General features: G+C 45.0%; 1 long non-coding RNA gene across 1 annotated transcript; it reads right to left on the bottom strand.

The window, feature by feature from the left end:
* Positions 1 to 7089: 7089 nt before the first annotated feature.
* LOC132248323 (uncharacterized) lies at positions 7090 to 19515 on the bottom strand. Its single transcript, XR_009459496.1, has 3 exons — positions 19268 to 19515; positions 18842 to 18976; positions 7090 to 7199 (listed from the first exon to the last, which is right to left on the bottom strand). It is a non-coding gene; the product is annotated as an uncharacterized LOC132248323 (long non-coding RNA).
* Between the last annotated feature and the right edge of the window lie 389 nt (positions 19516 to 19904).

The raw sequence follows: 19904 nt of genomic DNA, 5'->3' as shown, positions 1-19904 counted from the left end.
GACCTACTGCTCCAGTACTTAGTGTTGTTATGGACACACTAGTTTGATTTGGCCCAGCCATAGTGGTGCACATTTAGCAGCTTGTCAAAGAAGCTATGCAATGAAAGGATTAAATGTCAGACTTCTGAACACTATAACAAAGGCTTTCTTGCTGCAGGTCAGGGACTAGAATAAGGTGTCACTCAGACTGAAAGTCTCTTACAAGGTAAAAAAAATATTCCATTTTGTACCCAGGGTTATAAAAAAAAGGTTTCATAGGATCTATGATAGGATGAGTGCAAACAGAGCTGCATGGAGACACAAGATATTTGGCAAAGTTTTATTATAAATAAAAAGTTGTATGGAAAATGAGGAGGATAGAGGTGATGTCAAACACATCAGTATATGGTAAGAAGACAGGAAAGCATTCTCAAGTTTGTAGGTTAAAAACACTTACAATCCTACCTAGCAAAACACAGGAAAATATATTTGCCAATTTGATATTTTTTTGCTGAAGTATCAGAGCAGCTTGGAACTGAAGCAGTGTACAAAGGTAGATTGCTCATAAAGCATGAACTGTAATTGAATTGGAGATTTGGTTTATTATTATTCCATGAAGGTGTTGGTATTTTTTTTCTTTATAATGTGTCACTTCCAACTGGGAAAGCTTGTGAAATGATGACTCGGGACAAGTGGAGGTAAAAGGCACAAACCACAATTTATCAAGAGAAAAATAAAATAAACCTGGTATATAGTTTCCCCAACTTCAGAATGCACTGAGGCAGTTTGGGCTAAATCCATCCCTGAAATAAGTGAGCACAGCTGTGCAGCCAGTGGAGTTGCACATGCTTAGGTATCAAAACCACTTGAGTCTATGATTTCAGTTCCTGATACTTGTGCCTCATATGTCCAGCACCCCACTGTACCAGCTTCTGCTATCATTAATGCCTTATATTAGCCACATACGGCCTAAGGGAATCCAGTTTCCAGGAAATAGCTGACAGTGTCTATCTCTCTCTCTTTTAAATCCAGTTGGCAAAATTTTGGAAGCCATTCCTCTTTCAGATATAATCCTTTCCATCATGAACTGGAGTGAAAGGGAATTTTAAAAAAAGGAGTCTTTCTCCTTTTCTACAGGAGGTACACTATTTTACTCCCATCTCCAAATATAGCTCAAATGCATCTCCCCTGCACATATCTAATTAGACCCTAAAATAGGCTAATCTATAACAAATACTAGTTTTCTGCTCTGGACAAAAGTTAAAAAAAAAACAAGAAATCTGTTATTCTATAGACCAAGTAAGTACCTTCCTTTCTTATTATCAATCTGATGGTTGGATCTAGATGCCCCAACTGAAACGGGTGGTGGATGGGTCATTTTCAACCTGGAGGGATGTGGGCAGTGGGGTTCTTCAGGGCTCGGTCCTTGGACCCACACTGTTCAACATCTTCATCAGCGACTTGGACAGGGGTGTAAAAAGCACGCTCTTCAAATTCACAGCCGACATTAAGATGTGGGGAGAATTGGGAATGCTAGAAGGGAGGAACAGACTGCAATTGAGCCTAGACAGTTACAGGGGTGGGTGGATGAGAACAGGATGAATTTCAAAACTGAAAAGTGCAAGGTACTGCACCTGGAGAGGAATAACCAGCAGCAGACCTACAGGCTGGCGAATTCCCTTCTCATCAGTGCAGAGGCAGAAAAGGCTTTTGAAGTCATTGTTGATGCCAAAATGAACGTGGACCAACAGTGTGCGGAAACGATCAGGAAGGCCAACCATACCTTGTCATGCATCCACAGATGCATCTCAAGCAGGTCCAAGGAGGTGATCCTCCCCCTTCATGTGACACTGGTCAGGCTGCAGTTGGAGTACTGCATCCAGTTCTGGGCACTGCAGTTCAGGAGGGATGTGGACAACATGGAGAGGGTACAGAGGAGGGTCACTCACATGATCAGGAGTCAGCAGGGCAGGCCCTATGAGAAGAAGTTAAGGGACCTGAACCTGTTCAGCCTCCACAAGAGAAGGCTGAGGGGGGATCTAGGGCCATTTACAAACTAGTCAGGGGGGACCAGAAGGCATTGGGGGGGGGACCAGAAGGCATTGGGGGAGTCCCTGTTCCCCCAAGCACTACCAGGAGTTACAAGAAATAAGGGTCACAAGCTGGCAGAGAGTAGATTTAGGCTAGATATCAGGAGGCGCTACTTCATTGTCAGGGTGGCTAGGATCTGGAACCAACTTCCAAGAGAAGTTGGTGCTGGCTCCTACCCTGGGGGTCTTTAAGAGGAGGCTGGATGAACACCTCGCCAGGGTCGTTTGACCCCAGTACTCTTTCCTGCCATGGCAGGGGGTCGGACTTGATGATCTGCTCAGGTCCCTTCCAACCCTACCAACTATGAAACTATAAGATCAGAGCCTGCCTTGTAATAAGTGCTGTACAGGCACAGATTGAGAGAGCCTCTGCCCTCAAGAAATTTCATTTTAAACAGTTAAATGTTAGAGGAAACTTGAGACAGTAAGTGAGTTGATCAAGGTAACCAGTAAGAAGACCTGGGAATGAAAACTGTTCTATGTACTGAACTACACTAACTCTTGGTTAATCATCTCTCCTATATTTAGATACAGATAAAAAATACAATAGATAATGTTAGCGATACCAAATGAGACACGATACACAAGAAACATGGTATAGTGAGATTCTAGAACAACAATAATCCTTCCTAATTTGTTTTTATTTATTTATTTAAAACACTAAATCTGCACTAGGGAACAGAAAAACATGGTTTCCTCAAGTTGGATTCCATATGGAGTGATGGTAGTGGTGCCTCTCACTGAACACTCATGGGTTTTTGTTGTTTTGTTATAAACTAATTGCTAGCAAGGTCTTTCTGAATGTATAGTTTTATTAGCTAGTGTTCATAAGTTTAGGAGGAATAAATGAATAAACTAAGTTTCATGGCAGAAGTCAATCTTAGTTAATATTCTATTCTGGAAATATTTTTATGATTAGTACTAGAACTATGGATCCTTACAGGATTTTTAATGCCTATTAAGATGTATATAACAGTAAAGGCATAGGTAAATTCTCTCAGGTTTGTTCACCTTCTGAAAGAATTTTTCTAGATTATTTGAATGTATGTATGTAAACTAAGATTATCAGGGAAGAGCTAGAGCTAGCCTCTTTGGGCACGTCCACACGATCGCACACATGCCTCTTGCCCTGCCTCAAACCCCTTTGAGACGGGGCAACAGGCAAGTGCGGGAACAAAAAATTGTTTGCAGCGTGGGGAGAAAATTAAACCCCTGGATATCCAGGGGTCTAAAAAAAGACAAATATAAAAAAGCAGCCCTGGCATGGTCCCTGACTGTGCCCTGAGGCAACTGGAACCTGGGTTCTCCATAGAGATGCTCTGGCTGCCAGAGCATCTCTATGGTTTGCCCCTCACCCTGGTGCTGAAACACGCAGCCAGCTAGGCCACATGTTTCAGCACCAGGGCTCTGGTGCCAGTGAGTAAGGGATTGGGGGGGGCTAGAGGAGGGCCAAGGGGACATGCCCCACTCCCCCAGCCCCCACCAGCCCCCCGACCACTGCTGAGACTGGCCCTGAACCCTGCCAGCCCCCCCCCCGAGCCCCACGACCCCTGTCGGGGCTCATTCCTACCCCTGCCAGCACCCCTGAGCCCCCTGACCCCTGCTGGGGACGGCCCCTCCCCCCACCAGGCCCTGCCAGCCCCTCAACCCCTGCCATGGTGGGCCCCATCCCCCCAAATCCCTCCCATGCCTGCCCCACCACCCCATACTTAAAAAAAAAAAAAAGGCACCTACAAGCAGTTGGAGCTGCCGTCTGGCTGCCTGGGGCCCCGCCTACACACTGCTGGGCAGTGTGACAGCCCCAGTGGCCGCAGCCCGGGCCCTCCTTCCCCTCTGCTGTCCTGTACTGCCCAGGGGGCTCTGCCAGGAGGTAAGCAGAGGCTTTTTTCCCATTTTTTTCTGTTCTTTTTCTGGGTTTTTTTTTTTTTTTAAGTGATGGTGCCTGGGATTCTGGGGGTAGCCTTGGGGGCCTGGGGGTGCAAGGTGGGGGGTGGGGCTGGGCGAGACAGCTATCGGGAGGGATGCAACAGCTGGCGGGGGATGTGGGGCCATGTGGGGCAGCAATTAGGGGGCTGGGGAATGTGGGCCTTGCAGGGGGGATGGTAGCCCCTGAAGGGGCCTTTTGACCCCCATTGGGGGGCTTTACCCCTTGTGTGGGAGACAAACCTCCTGTTCAGGGGCTGAACCCTTTGTGTGGGGGAAGAAACACCTGTTCGGGGGTTGAACCCCTTTGGGGGGACTGAACCCTTTGTGTGGGGGATGAACCCCTGTTGGGGGGCTGAATCCCTTTTTGGGGGATCTATCCCTTGTGTGGGGGCTGAATCCTCTGTTGGGGAACTGAATCCCTTCCGTGGGGGCCGAACCCCTTGTGTAGGGGCTGAATCCCCTGTTGGGGGGCTATAGCCCTTGCCTGGGGGCCCATCGCCCTGTGGGAGGGCAGCAAAATATGTATTCATGAAGTCATGAAACCTGTATCTAGAGTTCACTTTATTATGATGATAAGATCCTCGGGGGGAGGGGGGGGCTCCAATACACCTACCCTACCCTCTGGTAGGGTGTGAAAAAGGCCCAAAATGAACTCCCTCTGCTCCTTTTCCCTGTTCTCATTCTGAAAACAGCTCCAGGCTGGCAGGCAGTACAGACACAATTTACAGAAGATGCTCTGTTTTGAAACATCTTCATCTGATCCCTCATGCATTGAGGGTTCAGATTTTGACTTGACTGGCCATTTTTAAAGCTGTCTGCAGCCATTAACTTGTGTTTGGTCAATGGCTATAGGCCACTTTCTGTGGCCAGGTCTAGCAAAAATTGTCACATCTCTCTGTGCCCTTGTTGTATTGGGGACTCTTCTCACCCAATATCTCCAGAAGAATCTATAAACGTTTTCATAGATTCATAGATTGTAAGGCTGGAAGGGACCCTAGAAGATCATCAGGTCCAGCCCCCTGCAGCAAGCAGGAAAGACAACTGGGGTCAGGTAACCCCCAGCAAGGTGACTGTCCAGTCTCCTCTTGAAGATTTCCAGGGTAGGTGATTTCACCACCTCTGGAGGAAGTTTATTCCACTGTCTGGACATTCTGACTGTGAAGAAGTTTTTCCTAATGTTGAGCCTGAATTGATCTTCCAGGAGTTTGTGGCCATTGCTTCTGGTTTTCCCCTCAGGTGCCCTGGTGAATAGTTACTCACTAAGTCCTTGATGTACTCCCCTAGTGTAGTGGTAACCTGGTACAAAGTCCCCTCTCAGACTTCTTTTCCTTGGGTTGAAGAGTCCCAGATCCTTCAGCCTTTCTTCATATGTCTTGCCTTTTAAGACTCTGATCATACAGGTGGCTCTTGTTTGGACTCTCTCAAGCTTGTCCACATCCTTGTTAAAGCATGGTACCTAGAACTGGATGCAGTACTCCAGCTGTGTCTCACTGGTGCTGAATAGAGTGGAAGAATCACCTCCTTCGCTTTGCTGGAGATGCATCAATTGGTGCATGCCAGAGTATTATTTGTCCTACTGGCTACAGCATCACACTGTTCTAAGCATTTTCTTAGAGGAACATCCTTTTCTTTAGCAGAAAGGGTGCAGACATAAGACGCAAAGTTGCTGCTGCTTTAATGTGCATTTGGGACCCTGTCAATACTGAATATGCAGGCTCTGAATTAGATGACCTTTAGTACAAATAGAAATCAACTTTCCATATAAAGTAACTGATTCTTCTTCCAACTGCCAATTGGCTAAATGTAATCGGTGGTTTCTTTCTTTTAGGGTAGTAAATAGAAGCGAAAGGAAAAAAAAACTATTTAGCGATAATTCATCTGGGGACAATGAGAATGATCTCATGCACTATATGATTTGGTTTACTGAAGACAAATGTATACAGCAATCAAAGGAATGACTTCATCTAAAGTACACCCTCAAACAAGCTTTAAACTAGCTAGCTTGAGTACAAATTTCATCATAGCATGGACCACATGGGCTAAGTACCCAAGTATTCATTTGGGGTCCCTAGTGAATTTTATAACAGGCCTGAACCCCATTCTGCCATGGCTGTGATGCTAACAATACTCAAGCTTTGCTAGTTTAAAGTTAGTTTGGGTATGCTTGTCTAAGCTCAAGTCACACCTTTGACAACTGTGTACACACACTCTGGGTCTCTTATCTCCTGCTTAATGTTAAATGGAGTCATATTAGCATAAATTGTGATATTTTGCTAGTGGGATGGGGAGGAAGGTGATATTAAGACTGACAGTCTGAATTACTGGAAAGCAATTTCCCTGTTTTGTTCTAACTTCTATATCATAAAATGAGATTTAAACTGGCAGGATTTAAAATTACTATCCAAAGGTGACTCACCTTAATATCTATCTATTAAACAGTGCTACTCATGCTTGTTCTGACATTTTTTATTCCTGAATTTTGCGGGGCCTTTTCACATAAAAAGAAAAAATCTCTGGAGGTGTAAAGTGAGGGATTTATTTGATAGATATGTTGCAAAAAAATTCTAAAACTTTTGCTCCTATGTCAGTGGGCTTTTGAGTTTAGAATGAAAACCAAAATCTGTGGATGTAACAGATCTTTGGGAAGCTCTCTTGAGAAATTTTTGCCTCCAGGGCAGTAAGGTGGAAAGGATTTATTGTTCTGATATTGAACTTGGTACTTATTTAGAAGGATGAAGAAAAGGACTTTTAAATGATTATAAAAGTATCTTGAGCAGAACTTCTCATAAATAATTTTTTTCTGATTCATCTTATAATTTACAAAGTCCAGATAGATGGGAGATTATATGCTGACAACACAGATTCAAGTCCTAAACCAAATTAGGCAGAGCAGGGTTTGAGATTGAGTTTCCCAAATAAATGATGTACCAGACTGTGCACCATACAACAGGTTAATGCTAATGCCCTGTTCTGTAACCTCAGTGTGGCTCTGTAATTCCATTCCAATTCTGTAAACCCCTCTATCCCTAACTCCTTTACAAATAGAATTGTGGGTTTTTTTCTTATTTTGAGAGGCAAGACTTTTTGAGGATTATATCTTTTATTAAATCAAGTGGATGGTTGAGATGGACAAGGTTTCTAATGTAGATCATTCTTCTGCAAAGTCTGAAGAAAAAGTGGCTACAGCTGAAACAGCCTGAAGAGCTGTGAAATAAGACAAGTGAGACATTACAAGGAGTACCTAAGAGACAAGAAAATTGCAGAAGGAAGGACGGTGTGATTTGTGGAAGATCAACACTCTTAAAAAGGGGCAAAGTCATCAACACCTGTGAAATGAAGAGAGATTAGTAGAAATAAGGTAGGTTATAATGAGCTGTGAAGTCACTGGCTAGGGACAGACATCCAAAAAGCCTGAGCCTGAATTGATTCAATCTTTGTAGGTTAGCCTAACCTGGCTAGACTAAATCAGTTTCTAACCCAGACAGAAATCCCAGAAATGCAGAGACATGCCTGCAGTGGTTCAGGCTATAAGCCGGGGGGCACTAGAACAGTCCTCCCTTTGCTTCCACAGAGCAGAGCCGAGGTGGAGGGTGTGGCCAGGACCCTCTGATTAGTCTACCCCTCCCCCTCCACCTACCCAGCAGACTATATTTATCACTCCTAACTCAGTGTTTATCAGCTCATTAAGAAAATGACTAACTAATGGAGCTCTTCTTAGACAGCTCTTCCAAGGAATGACATTAAGTTACCTGTTGATTAGCTCCAAAAAGCCTATCTGCCTCTGTCCTCTCCCACAGCATAGACTGTAGCCAGGTAGTCTTCTAGCTAATGCTGAGGTGTCTGCATAAGGCAGAGGGGAGGGGGGAATAATCCTTGCTTAGCAGGAAGAAGTCAGGTAGACGCTCTGTGCCTGCAAGTCTGTGCCAAGCTCCAGCCAGGGAGTAGAGAGGAGGGGCCAGCCCTACAGGGGAGCAGAGAGCCCCGCCCAGCCCAGAGAGTATGCTGGGGGTGTCTGGTTTATTTTAAAGCAGCAAAGGGTCTGGGACATACATTGCATAAACTAGTTTGAGCCAAATCAGTTAAGTCTGCAATTCTGTCTGTGTCCAGTGGCTAAGGACAGAAGTTACACATAAATCAGTTTAAATCATCAGAAACTGGTTCAAACCTGTAACAGAATAGAAGCTCAGTGCAGATAATCCAGTTTCAAAATAGCTGAAACTGGTTTAAGATAAACTTGGTTGAAGGTAGTATTAGACTTAACTGATTTGGGTCAAACCGGTTTATGAAACTTCTGTCCCAGCCCCTTTCCTGGTTTAAATTAAATCACAGCCCCCCAGCATCCCAGCATGATTTCCATCCCTGTGCTGGGCCATGCTGTCTGCTCTAGCAGAGAAGGGTCGTGGGGAGAGGGAGGCAGGGACTCCTACCCCCCGCTCCCTAAGGCAAACCCAGGCTAGGGTCTAGGGCCATGGAGGGGTGTTAAACCCACCTTCCCCTGAGTACAGAGCTGCCCTGCTGCTAAACTTACTGAAACTTACTGTTGGCTGTGACTGTGGACTAGAGATCCCAGAGTCCTGGTGATGTGATTCTGGACAGCAAATTCCAGAGACTGTAGGGGCAGCAGGAAGAGGAAGAAAACCCACAATCCATGCTGGCTACAGGCATGCTTTAGCACCCTCTGGCTTCTGGCCTGAGCCACTGCAGGCATGTGGCTGTTTTTCCTGGATCAGAAGTAAATGTGTGTGTAGTTGTTTCTCAGCAGCTAGACTGAGAAACCTGCAAAGGCTGAATCAATTTAGCCTCAGGCTTTTTGACTGTCTATACTTATCCCTGGAGTACTGTGTCCAGTTTGGGGCCTCTCACTAAGGAAATGATGTGGACAAATTGGAAAGAGTCCAGTAAAGGGCAGCAAAAATGGTTAGGGGGCTGGGGCCCATTAGGGGGTTGGTGGTTTTGATTTAACTTCCTAACTAGAACTGTAGGCAAAGGGGTCACATGACATTTCCAGAACAGGTGGCTCCCTGAAGCTAGACTTCTATGGGGGAGAGAGCACATTGTGCAAACATCACTGATCCCTGACCCCCTTGGTCTGCAAAAACACTTCTGTCTGTAGAATGTGTACCCCATGTACAGCTTGCAAAGCTAGTTTAGGAATTTTGGTTATTTGTGGCTATAGTGTATGAGATGGATCATAGTGACCTCTTTGGACCACTGAGAATGGTGGGGATTGAACTCTGTGGCCCAATATCACCAGCTGCATCACTGCACTGGATCTCTTCCATGTACGTAGGATCTGGTCATGATGATGACTTCTACAGCTTATCAAATGTGACATATTCACAACCCATATCCCTCCCCCTTCCCCCCTTCAATCTTAGATAAATATAAAAAAATATTCTGGAGATCAAAAAAGTAGGTAATTCATATGCATTAAGCAAACCGCAAGATGTTAAAATATTTTGCATAACTTCAATTTACATTTTTTATATGGGCAAATGATTACCTTACCATTTTTTTAAGTTTACACTATCACCCTAAGAGATGGAAAAAACCAGTGTGTCTTGAAGATCCTTAGCTTGAGTACTTTGTGCATTGTATTTTCCCACTCAGATACATGAAAGATTAGTGGGGAAACAACTGGTCACAGGAGTATGGTAAGTCACAGAAGCCTTTTACATTGTGAATTTCAATGGCACCTAATGTCGTTCTAAACTGAGATCATCAGAGAGTCAAAATGAGATCAGTTTTCAAAGTACTTGCCACTAAACATTTCAGCTAAACAGAAGTTCCATGAATAGCCCATAAAATGCTTTACTTACTTACTTTAGATTAGTACATGAAACCTTTATCTACAATATCATAATGATTTTATTTCTGATAAACCTATATAAGCAGTGTTGTATGATGTTAATGCAGTATACTGTTTCATCACATAAAAGATGTAAAAGCATTGTGGCTTTAAACTGCTGAAATGATAGCTGTTACTAAAATACACATTAAAATCTACTTTGTGAGTATTGGTAATTTTCATAGTAATGTAATTCAATTTAAATGGTAGAATTCAACCACATTTTATAGGACTCTGATACATTTTTATAGCTCTTGCAGACTGTACTAATGTCTGGTTGACCATGCTGTGGATTATAAAACAGTCTTTTAATGTAATGAGTTTCATGAACTTGTTTCCATCAGGACAAGAGATAAAAAGACAATGCAAAATATATATATTTACTTTTTTTCTAATTTACTTCAACCTATGATCAGATTATTATAGTATTTAAACATGAGAGGAATATATTGTAACATAATATGTGATTAAGCAGTAATTTCCTCAAGGGTGTTCCTGTTTACTTTATATTTTATTGATATCCTGGCTCAGTTGTTAATGACCTGGCTAGGCATTAATTGCTAGCTGAAAGAATACTCCAAAGTCAATTATAACCTTTTATAAAAGAAAGCATATTTGGAAAAATAATTCTACAGGAACAAGCTAAAGTCTTTCTGTCATAGCTATTATTACTGTTAATGGATGTTCAGCAATGTGACCAGAAAATGAGAGTTTTCAAAATGGAAAGAAAACTGTTTACTAGGTTTGTTAAATAGCAAATGATATATTTTGGGCTAAAACATCATAAAATTATACTGTGAAGAGTTATTACTCATACTGCCTTTTGATGATATCCAAGGCCTTGCAGAATGTGAGTTAATATATTGTAGTAATAGGTCATGACTATTTTAGAGTGCATACCAGAAGTAAAACTCAGAGGAAAATAAGTAAACTTATTTTTTCAAACTCAGACTTTTTTTTAAGATACAGCCAAAGATTATTAGTGAAAATAAGTCATTTTCCCCCAGGATAAAAGCATACAGTAATTCCAAATCATTGACCAATGGTACCCTGGAGAGCTCTAAGAGGAGAATATATGTGCAGCTCATCAGATTGTGGCATGTTGGCAGAAGTATATAAAGAGAACTTATTTAGGATCTGATATTACTGTCTTACTTTTAGCTAAAGATAAAGGTGCTATTCACTTATTTTCATGAGCGCAATGGCAAGTTTCCCTGAAACCTTTCTAAACTATTACATGAAAAGATTACATGATATGGAGAGAAGAGATTAGGTAGTCCATTGTGTTGGGGAAGCATAACTATCAGGGGGGAAAAAATTAAATATTTGTACTGAGTCAACTGGCACATTGAAACAGTGTGGTTAAAGCAGGACCAGGTACCTATTTAATATTGAGTCAAATAATTACAGCTTTCACCATAAGACCTGATCTGTCTTCTAATTCTAAAAGCTTGAACTTGTACCTCTAAACTGAATTCCAGGTAGAGAATTTTCAACTGCTCAGCAACCTTGCCCCTACAGCAAATTAAGGATCATATCCTAATCTACCTCCAAGTTGCCTCCACTTTCACATAGAAACATTTCTTAAATAAAGTGATACATATTGGCAGGACTAGGCACCTACATAGAGGGCATTTCTACAAGTACAATTAATGCAAAACAATAAACTCTGGAGTTTATTGCCATTTGAACATGTGTCTGAGACCCCAGCATATTGAACTGAATCAGGGCAGCCACAGCTGGCAGGGAACCAGGGGTGGTCAGCCTGCCAGTCTGGGGCTGCTCCCCCTGGCTCAAATTGCTGTGGAGGGGCTGGCTGGGGCATGAAGGTGCTCCAGTATGACGCTAGCACTGAAGCATCCTCATGCCCCAATCAGTTGGGGCAGCATTTACATGTGTCCTGCTGTGGAATTTTTTATTCCACAGCAGGATAATACTTGTATTTACAGGACAAGGGGCAAAGCTGCTACTGGCAGTACTTGATAGTAAATACAAGTACTATCCTGCTGTGGAGTAAATTAGTTCATTCCAGCCTAATAGGGACACAAGTGTAAATGCCAAAACATTTACCAAGCAGATAATTAGTCTACTGAGTAGTAAACATCTGTAGATGCACCCCGAGTGTAGGAGTGTGGAGGACTTAGGTACTAGGGCTGTGCAAAATTTCAGCAGCCGTTTCATTTCAAAGGTGTTTCAAGCTGTTTCGACACCCAAAACACCAAATCCAAATTAAAACGGAAGGCTCCAAAACAGCTCCAAAATTAATCAGAAGGCTCCAAAACGTTTTGGAAATGTTTGGAGAATTTTGGAGTTTCAGAGCTGGGCTTGCAGGGAAATAAAAACTAAGAAGAAAGAGGAGAAAGGAACTGCTCTGATACTAACATCTAGCTCCCAGTTCAATTCCTCAGCTTGCTGATTGCTTCCCCCAGCTCTCTGATAATTTCCCCAGCTCTTCCTGGGGGGCACAGCCCCCCCCCCCCCATCTGTGCATGGGGTTTCAGCAGGCTGCCACTGCAGGCTGGGGCCAGCAGCAGCTGCTTAGTGCAGCCCACACCAAGTGCCAGGAAGACTGCGGTGCTGCCACTGGCCCTGCCTGCAGCAGCAGCCTGCTCAAACCCAGCAGGCAGATCCAGGGGCCCACAACCCCTGGGAAGAGCTGGAGGAATGATCAGAGAGCTGGGAAATCAAACCAGGAGCTGGAGTATCAAACAGGGAGCTGGGCAATTGAACTGGCGGCTGGAGAAGTGAACTGGGGGCTAGGCAATCCCTGCAGCGTGACCTGGCTCCACAGGGAGCAGAGTTCTGCAGTGGGATGTCCTCACTGCTGCTGCCCACCCCACACTGCCCTGGATCTCTGCTCCCTTCAGAGCCAGGACACGTGGCAGGGACCAGCAAGCTTGCTCGCCACTCTGCACTGCTTCTCTGCTCCGTGACCTGGTGTGACAGGGATCAGAGATCTGTGCAGGGGTCTCCTTGCCTCCACACAGGGCAGCGGCTCTCCCCCAGACAAGACACCCATGGCCCCATCCTGCTCCCCACTGGGGCCCTGCAGCCCCCAGCCCTAAACCCCACCTGGCTGGGTAGGGCTGTGTGAAGCTTCCCTTGCAGCCCATTCAAAACAGATTCAGAGGAGATTCAGTCGAAACAAAACAGGGCAGTGATCCAAAACACTGAAACGAATCACTGTCCTCTGAAATGGCTGAATCGAAAACCAAATCAAAACACAGCCATTTCACACAGCCCTACTAGGTACCTACCAAAGGTGGTCCAGATTGCTTAGTTGCTCGGAAGGAGGTAAGAACACTAAGCATAAGTATGTTTGCTAAGTCAATGAAATTTGCTTCTCTTGCTATATATATTTGCTAACAGCTGAAATGATTCCTCAATATAGATACTCATGTAGTCTATAAAGTGGATTGGCAGTCTTAAGAAAAATCTAATAAAATAAGGTACCATGTATTCTTGCATATTACATTCTGCAAATAAAACATCCACCTTATTTCTGGAAGACAGAATGTAGAAAAAATATTTTTTCTAGACTCATAGAGTAAGTCTTTCTGGAAACAGAGAGTGTCCAAAAAGTGTGGCATCCCAAGAGACAATTTGGATGAAGCAGAAGTAATTAGGCATGACAGAATAGCAACAAGTTTAGGCCCCAAATCCTGCCAAGGACAGTAGCAAGACAGTTACTTTTTTATTATTAATAGTTCTTTATGTAAATTCCTGTAAATAATAAAGTACTGTTTGCAAGTCACAAGCCTCATCAAGACTGCAGGACTACAGCAGGACTACTGTATGCAGCAATTCACTTGCCTTGAGCCAGCTTAATTGCTACTTCAAGCACAACCTAGAGTACTCAGTCAATAGCTCCTGCTCATTTCTTAGTAGCTGTGAGGTGGGTATTACTGGACTCTTCCCCTTCTAATTGGTGGGTCACAGAGAAGCAGCAGCTATTTTGGCAGCCATTATAGCACATCCCCATGCTTTTATCTATCAAATAAAAATTACCTTTACTACTAAAGACACACACCCCAGTTTTGGGCTCCAGTGAAAGTTGCCTGAGTGCCTGGCTGTCCTGGAAACTGAACTCCCAGCATCTCCAGTTGTAACCCAGAGCCAGAAATACCATTTATTATTATTATTATTCCCCACACCAGAAAAGAGAACGGTTCTAAGATCAAACAAACAGAAACAGCTTTTCATAGCTGGACAACCAACGTAAAATATTTGCAATTTGTTTTAGATTCCTTCTCAGATGTGACCTTTGAAACCAGATGCCTTTTCTTTTTTCTGCAGAGTTAAAGAACCCATCACATCTATAGAAGTAGGGTTGCCTTCCATGTCACAATTTTTCCTTTCCTTTCCTGTTGCTCAGGATCCTGTCAACTAGTTGATTCCAGCTCAGTAGTTGCTTCAGTAAATATATAGTTGGCAAGTCTACATATTCAATTAATGCAAAACAATAAACTCTGGAGCTTACTGCTCCCAGGACTGCCACACATTGAGCTGGGTCACAGCAGCCCCAGTTGGCAAGAGGCCCAAGGGGGTCAGCAACATGCAACAGAGGGTCTGGCTGCGGCACAAGGGTGCTTCAGTGTGGGGCTAACTGGCAGAAAGCCCTTGCACTGAAGCACCCTCATGCCCCAGGCAGCTGTGTTAATGTCTACGTGTATAGTGCTGCAAAGTGAAAAACACCCCAGCAGGATAGCACTTGTATTTACAAGTACTACTCTGCTGCAGAGTTTATTAGCTTACTCCAATCGAATTGCTCTGCATGTGTAGATGGCAAGACATTTACTGTGTAGCTAATTAGTTACCTTGACAGTAAACATCTTCTGTAGACATTCGCAGTTTGAAGAATGCTGTGTTTAAAAGGAATCTCTTCTCCCCCAGATTACTTGGCTTCCTCTATTTCCTCCTTCCCTTCAGTAAACATACAAACTCTTGGCTGGTTGGCCAGTTAGTTCACCAGCCTACTAATATCATATTAATTTTTCTTCCTTCCACCACCCATTCCCTTTCCACCTCCATAGTGATACATTCCAGATAAATTCAAATCACTCACGTACAGCTTCATAAAAACTAAGGGTGAATGAAATATCAGGCTTTTTTTAAATGAATGTTTTTTCAACTTGTTAAAAGAAACCTCTAGTGGAATATAAAATAGTTTCATTTTTTTAAACAGCCATATAGGGCCATCATAAATATCACTGCAGTTTTCCCTCCAACAAGTAAAACCAATAACTTTGAATTCAAAAGTGTTTATTTCATGCATGCTCACTAGAAGTTAATTACAGTTACAAAGACAGCTTATCGATAGTATAGATTTAGGAGTCGAATTAATGTAAAATTTTGCAAAACATTTCATACAGTAAATGTCCATCTCTCTAAAATAAATACCATTGTGGGGAGCACACTGTGAAAGGTTTTCAAATGGATTTCCAATTATCCAGTCTGAAAGACCCAATAATGTCATCTCTTGAGATATATTAAAATTATAGTCTAACTAGAAGAATTAGAACTTAGTGTAACAAATACCACTATATAGTTCATGGATGAAATTCATCTCAGATAGAAACCCATTAACAGTTATGTCTACTTATAGGAAGTCCAAACTTTTGCCTAGATCTTTAAAACTGTACTTGTCATTAACTGTGCTTAAACACTGCCTTTTTCCCCTCTCTTTGGTTTAGATTTGAGAAACTGAGGAAATGTTAAAAATCTGAAAAGGTCTTATTAGGGCACTCAGAGGAAAAGACCCTAGATCAAGTTTTTGTTCAAGCATTGAATTATACATCATACTAGTGTGGCAGGCTTGCCGGTGGCAGCCCAGCTTGCCAGTTTGAGCCAGATGGATCAGGCTGATTGATGGGAGAATACTCTTCCCTGCCAATCAGAAGAGGAAGAAAGAGAAGCTTGCCCTGCTCTGACCTGGCAAGGACCTAAGAGGGAACTAACCCTTCAGACTTTCCATTGGTCCATTCCCAATCTGGGGGCAAAGCCTCCAGAAAGAATAAAAGCCCATGTGCTGAGCACGTGGGCACCTTCAATGAGGGACAACAAAGAGGGCTGCAGAATAGCTGGTGGAACCGACCAGCACAGGCAGTGCAGTTGCCCCAGAAGTACCCAGAAGATGCTTCTGCTGAGCAGGAGCAGGAAGTGGCTACATCCCAGTCTTGCTGTGGAGTGAGTGGCTGTGTCAGTGCACAGATTGGCACACACAGGTTTGGGAAGCCGATAGGACCTCAGCAGCTGCATGAGGCAGTGCGGGTCCCCAACCCTGCATGAGGCAGGAACCCTCACTACACGGGTCAGTGCACAGGGCTGGAGAGGGTCCAGAGAGTGGATGGGACCTTGGCAGCTGCACAAGGCAGCATGGGTCCACAAACCCTGCACAAGGCAGCAGCCCCTTGGTACAAGGCAGGAGCCCCTCAGTGCACAGGGCTGAAGAATGAAGGGACACCCACAGCTCCATGAGGCAGCATGGGTTCCCATCCCTGACAGAGGCAGGGGCCCCTAGGTGCATAGAGTGGTGCATGAGGCTGGGAGAGTTGAAGGGATTCCAGGACAGCATGAGGAAGCTTGGGTCCCTGACCCTGTGAGCAGCAGGAGCTCCCAATGCACTGATCAATGTACAGAGAGTCAGGGAGCAGACAGGACCTCGGCAGCTGCACAAGGCAATGTGGGTCCCCAACCCTGCATGAGGCACAGGTTGGTGCACAGGGATGGAGAGCTGAAGGGACCCTGGGACTGCACAAGGCAGCTCAGGTCCCCGATCCTGTGAGCAGCAGAGGTCCCATGGATTGGTGCATGGAGCCAAGGAAGAGCTGAAGGGGCTTCACAGCTGCACGAGGCAGTGTGGGTCCCTGACCCTGCAAGCGGCAGAAGTCCCATGGTGCATGGATTGGTGCACAGGGCTTGGAAAGAGCCGAAGAAAACCCAGCTGCTGCACGAGACAGCACAGGCCCACGTTTCCACCAGTGGCAGAGGCCCCAGGGCACTGGAGGGTGCACAGAGGATCCGGGAGAGTGGGCAGGCCCTGGTAGCTGCACGAGGCAGCTTGGGTCTTTCCACTGTGAACAGCAACTGAATGAAGCCACAGCCCCAACAAGGGAGGAGCTTTGGCCAGCCCCACCCTCAAAGAAGACAGAGATGAGCCAAGGCCCACTGGAGGGCTAAGGAGCCATGAGTGCCCAGGTAGGGGGGATTTGGGGTCCCCACAAAGGGGGCAGGCCAAGGTCTCCACAGGGGAGGAGGGGCCTCAGTATCTAGGGGAGGTTTCGTGCCTCAAATGTCTACCTAGTCACTGGGACTAGCAGTGGTTAATATTGTCCTTTAGGGGTTACCTGTTTCCCCATTGTATTACTTCTCTTTGCATCATGATTATTGTGCATTGTTGGTGACAGATGTAACTGTTAAGGTTCATGTAAACATTTAAGGTTGCTCTGAGTCCATATATATGCAGGCTAAGCCATAGGTTTTATTTTCACTGTGAATTTATTTAATTTGATATTGTATCATAAGATGTTTATGTATTGCTTTGTTTTCTCTGTTAACTGGTCCACTGCTAAAATGTTGTGGAGAGCCTGGTGATTTTTGCTTTGGATTCAAGTGGTTGCTATGCATATGTGGGGGTTTGTGTTGTAACCTTGTTTATGCATGCGCTAACCATTGTTTATTTATCGTTGTGTCCTATTTAGTAAACCACTACTTAATCTGGTGCCTGCAGGGCCTGGGAATGTAGGGGCTATACCCTAATAAGATCACTGGGAGTCAAGGTTTATGGCAATAAAGCACCTTTGTCTGTCATATCCACTTTGTTTCTGCCCGTGTATATCAGTAATAAGATTTACTGCTTTAGTAACATATGTTTACTAAGTTTATTGGTCCTGTAAATAAAGTTCTGTAAATAGTTAAATCTTACTGGGTGACCACATTATCTGCTCTGCTCTGCAGGGGAGTACAGTGAATTGGCCTAGGCTAACCAGCTATGCTTTCATGGCGCACACACACACACACCTCCAAACATCCCTTCCATTGCAGAACGGGTACCAACCACGTACTACCTGAGTTACACTAGTAGCCATGAACGACATGTGCCCCTGGAGGCTGGGGGGACATGGTGACCACCCACAGGTGGTGGCAGGGGCGTGGTGGTGGGGAGCATGGAACTCCCACAAGTGGCAATGGCAGTGATGGCAGCGGGGCAGGGGGTGATGAGTGCTGACCAGTGGTCGGCGACCACCTGCAGACACCAGCGGTGGTGTCAGCAGCAAGAGGAGGGGGCGTGGTGAGTGGCGATTGCCCACAGGCATTGCCAGCAGTGTCAGTGGTGCATCTGTCAGGGGGTGCAACACCAATCTCAAGGGATGCACGTGCACCCGCATTCACCCCCTATGCGTCGACAAGGCTAGTAACTGTAAAGCATGAAATAACAATAGAACTCTAGAATCCAAAAGCAGGAAAGACTTTAGTCCTTTGGAATATGCTCTGGCAATCTCAGTATTGTCTTTAATAGACATCTGCTACTTATCCACTTAAATATTATAAAACTAAGTTCATAATGAGCTATATTAAATGCAAGAGTCTTCCAGGTTTCTTTTAAAACTAAGTAGCAATTACTTTCATGTCCTGACTACCTGGCATATATGAACTGATTTTAAATCATTCATAGGAGTAGGGTTGGAAGGAACTTTGTAGATCATCAAGTCCGACCCCTGCCCTGGGCAGGAGAGAAAAACCAGGCTCAAACGACCCCAGTTTTTCTCTCCTGCCCAGGGCAGGGGGTCGGACTTGATGATCTACAAGGTCCCTTCCAACCCTACTTCTATGAATTACTTAAGTATGTGTAGTATTGTCAAGTTACTCTTTATTTATTTGGTGTCATAGTAGTCCCCATATATTTCTTGTCCTGGTGTCTGAACATCTTTCTCCAAGAACCACTGAAAACAAAGCTTCAGAAACTAAAAATTTTACATCATCCAAGAAGTACATATACCTGTATCAGCTTCCGAAGCTCCATGTCCCTCAGAGCTGAGCATGGGCACAAGACTTGGCAATGGACAATCATATAGACCACATCCAGTTGATCAAGCAAATGCCTGGTGCAGTTTGAGATGCTGCAGAAGGCATGCTAGGAATGAAAAAATGAAAATATGCAGTGCAGACTCTAGGTCTGATAGAGCCCTACCACATCCCCACTGCACTGTACCACACCCCAGCACCGCACCCCAGCTACTACAGTCCCATTGTGGCCAGCTGCCCAGCCTGCCACCAGGCCATGGCTAGGAGACAGCTGAGGAAGGGGGCCTGCACTGTCTGTGGGCCCTTCGCCCACCCCCACTGCCAGTGGCAAAGGGAGCCTCACTTGCCCCAGCTGCCGCAACAGGCCAGGCCAGCCCTCTGCCTTCGCCTTCACCTTCACCTGAAACACACTTTAGGTGGCTGCCCTGGATAGCTGCTGCTGCTGCTGCTGCTGCTGCTGCTGCTGCTGCTGCTGCTGCTGCTGCCTCCTGTGGTGCCACTGCTCCCCCCTCAGGACAGTGGAGTGGGGAGGGGAATTCCCTGATGCACTGCTTTGCAGGCCCTTTTCTGCACTGCACCTGAACAGGATTACTTCTTAATTGACTGTTTGCTCCTGCACTCCCTCACAGCTGCCATACTTCATCTGATCCTGTGCCTTATTTCCTGCCTGATGCCCTGCTGCTAAGTGCTTGGCTGGAGGCCTGAGGGGATCCTGGAATGATCTTCAATGAATGGAGCTCCTCCACTACTCCAGCCATCCTTTACTTCTGCCTCAGCAGCCTCCCCTGTATGTTTTACCCTTGTGTGGTAAGTCCTGCAGTCCACTCCCTCTGCTCTGGTGTTTGTTGTATGGCTGAATAAGCCAGATCAAGTCTCCCCAGCCCTTGTTTGTGTCCCTCTCCCTCACCTTCCCTGGGCATAGCCTACCCAGTTTCCTGTGGGGTTATAGCTCTGTGAGCTTCAGCCCCCTTACTCTCTCCCCTCCTCCCACAGCCCCAGCCTGCCCCTATTGGATTCACTGGCACTTTTGTGTTTGG

This window comes from Alligator mississippiensis, chromosome 2 (genome assembly GCF_030867095.1).
Source record: "Alligator mississippiensis isolate rAllMis1 chromosome 2, rAllMis1, whole genome shotgun sequence".
NCBI classification, from domain to species: Eukaryota; Metazoa; Chordata; order Crocodylia; family Alligatoridae; genus Alligator; species Alligator mississippiensis.
This window is presented reverse-complemented; position numbering and strand designations above follow the sequence as displayed.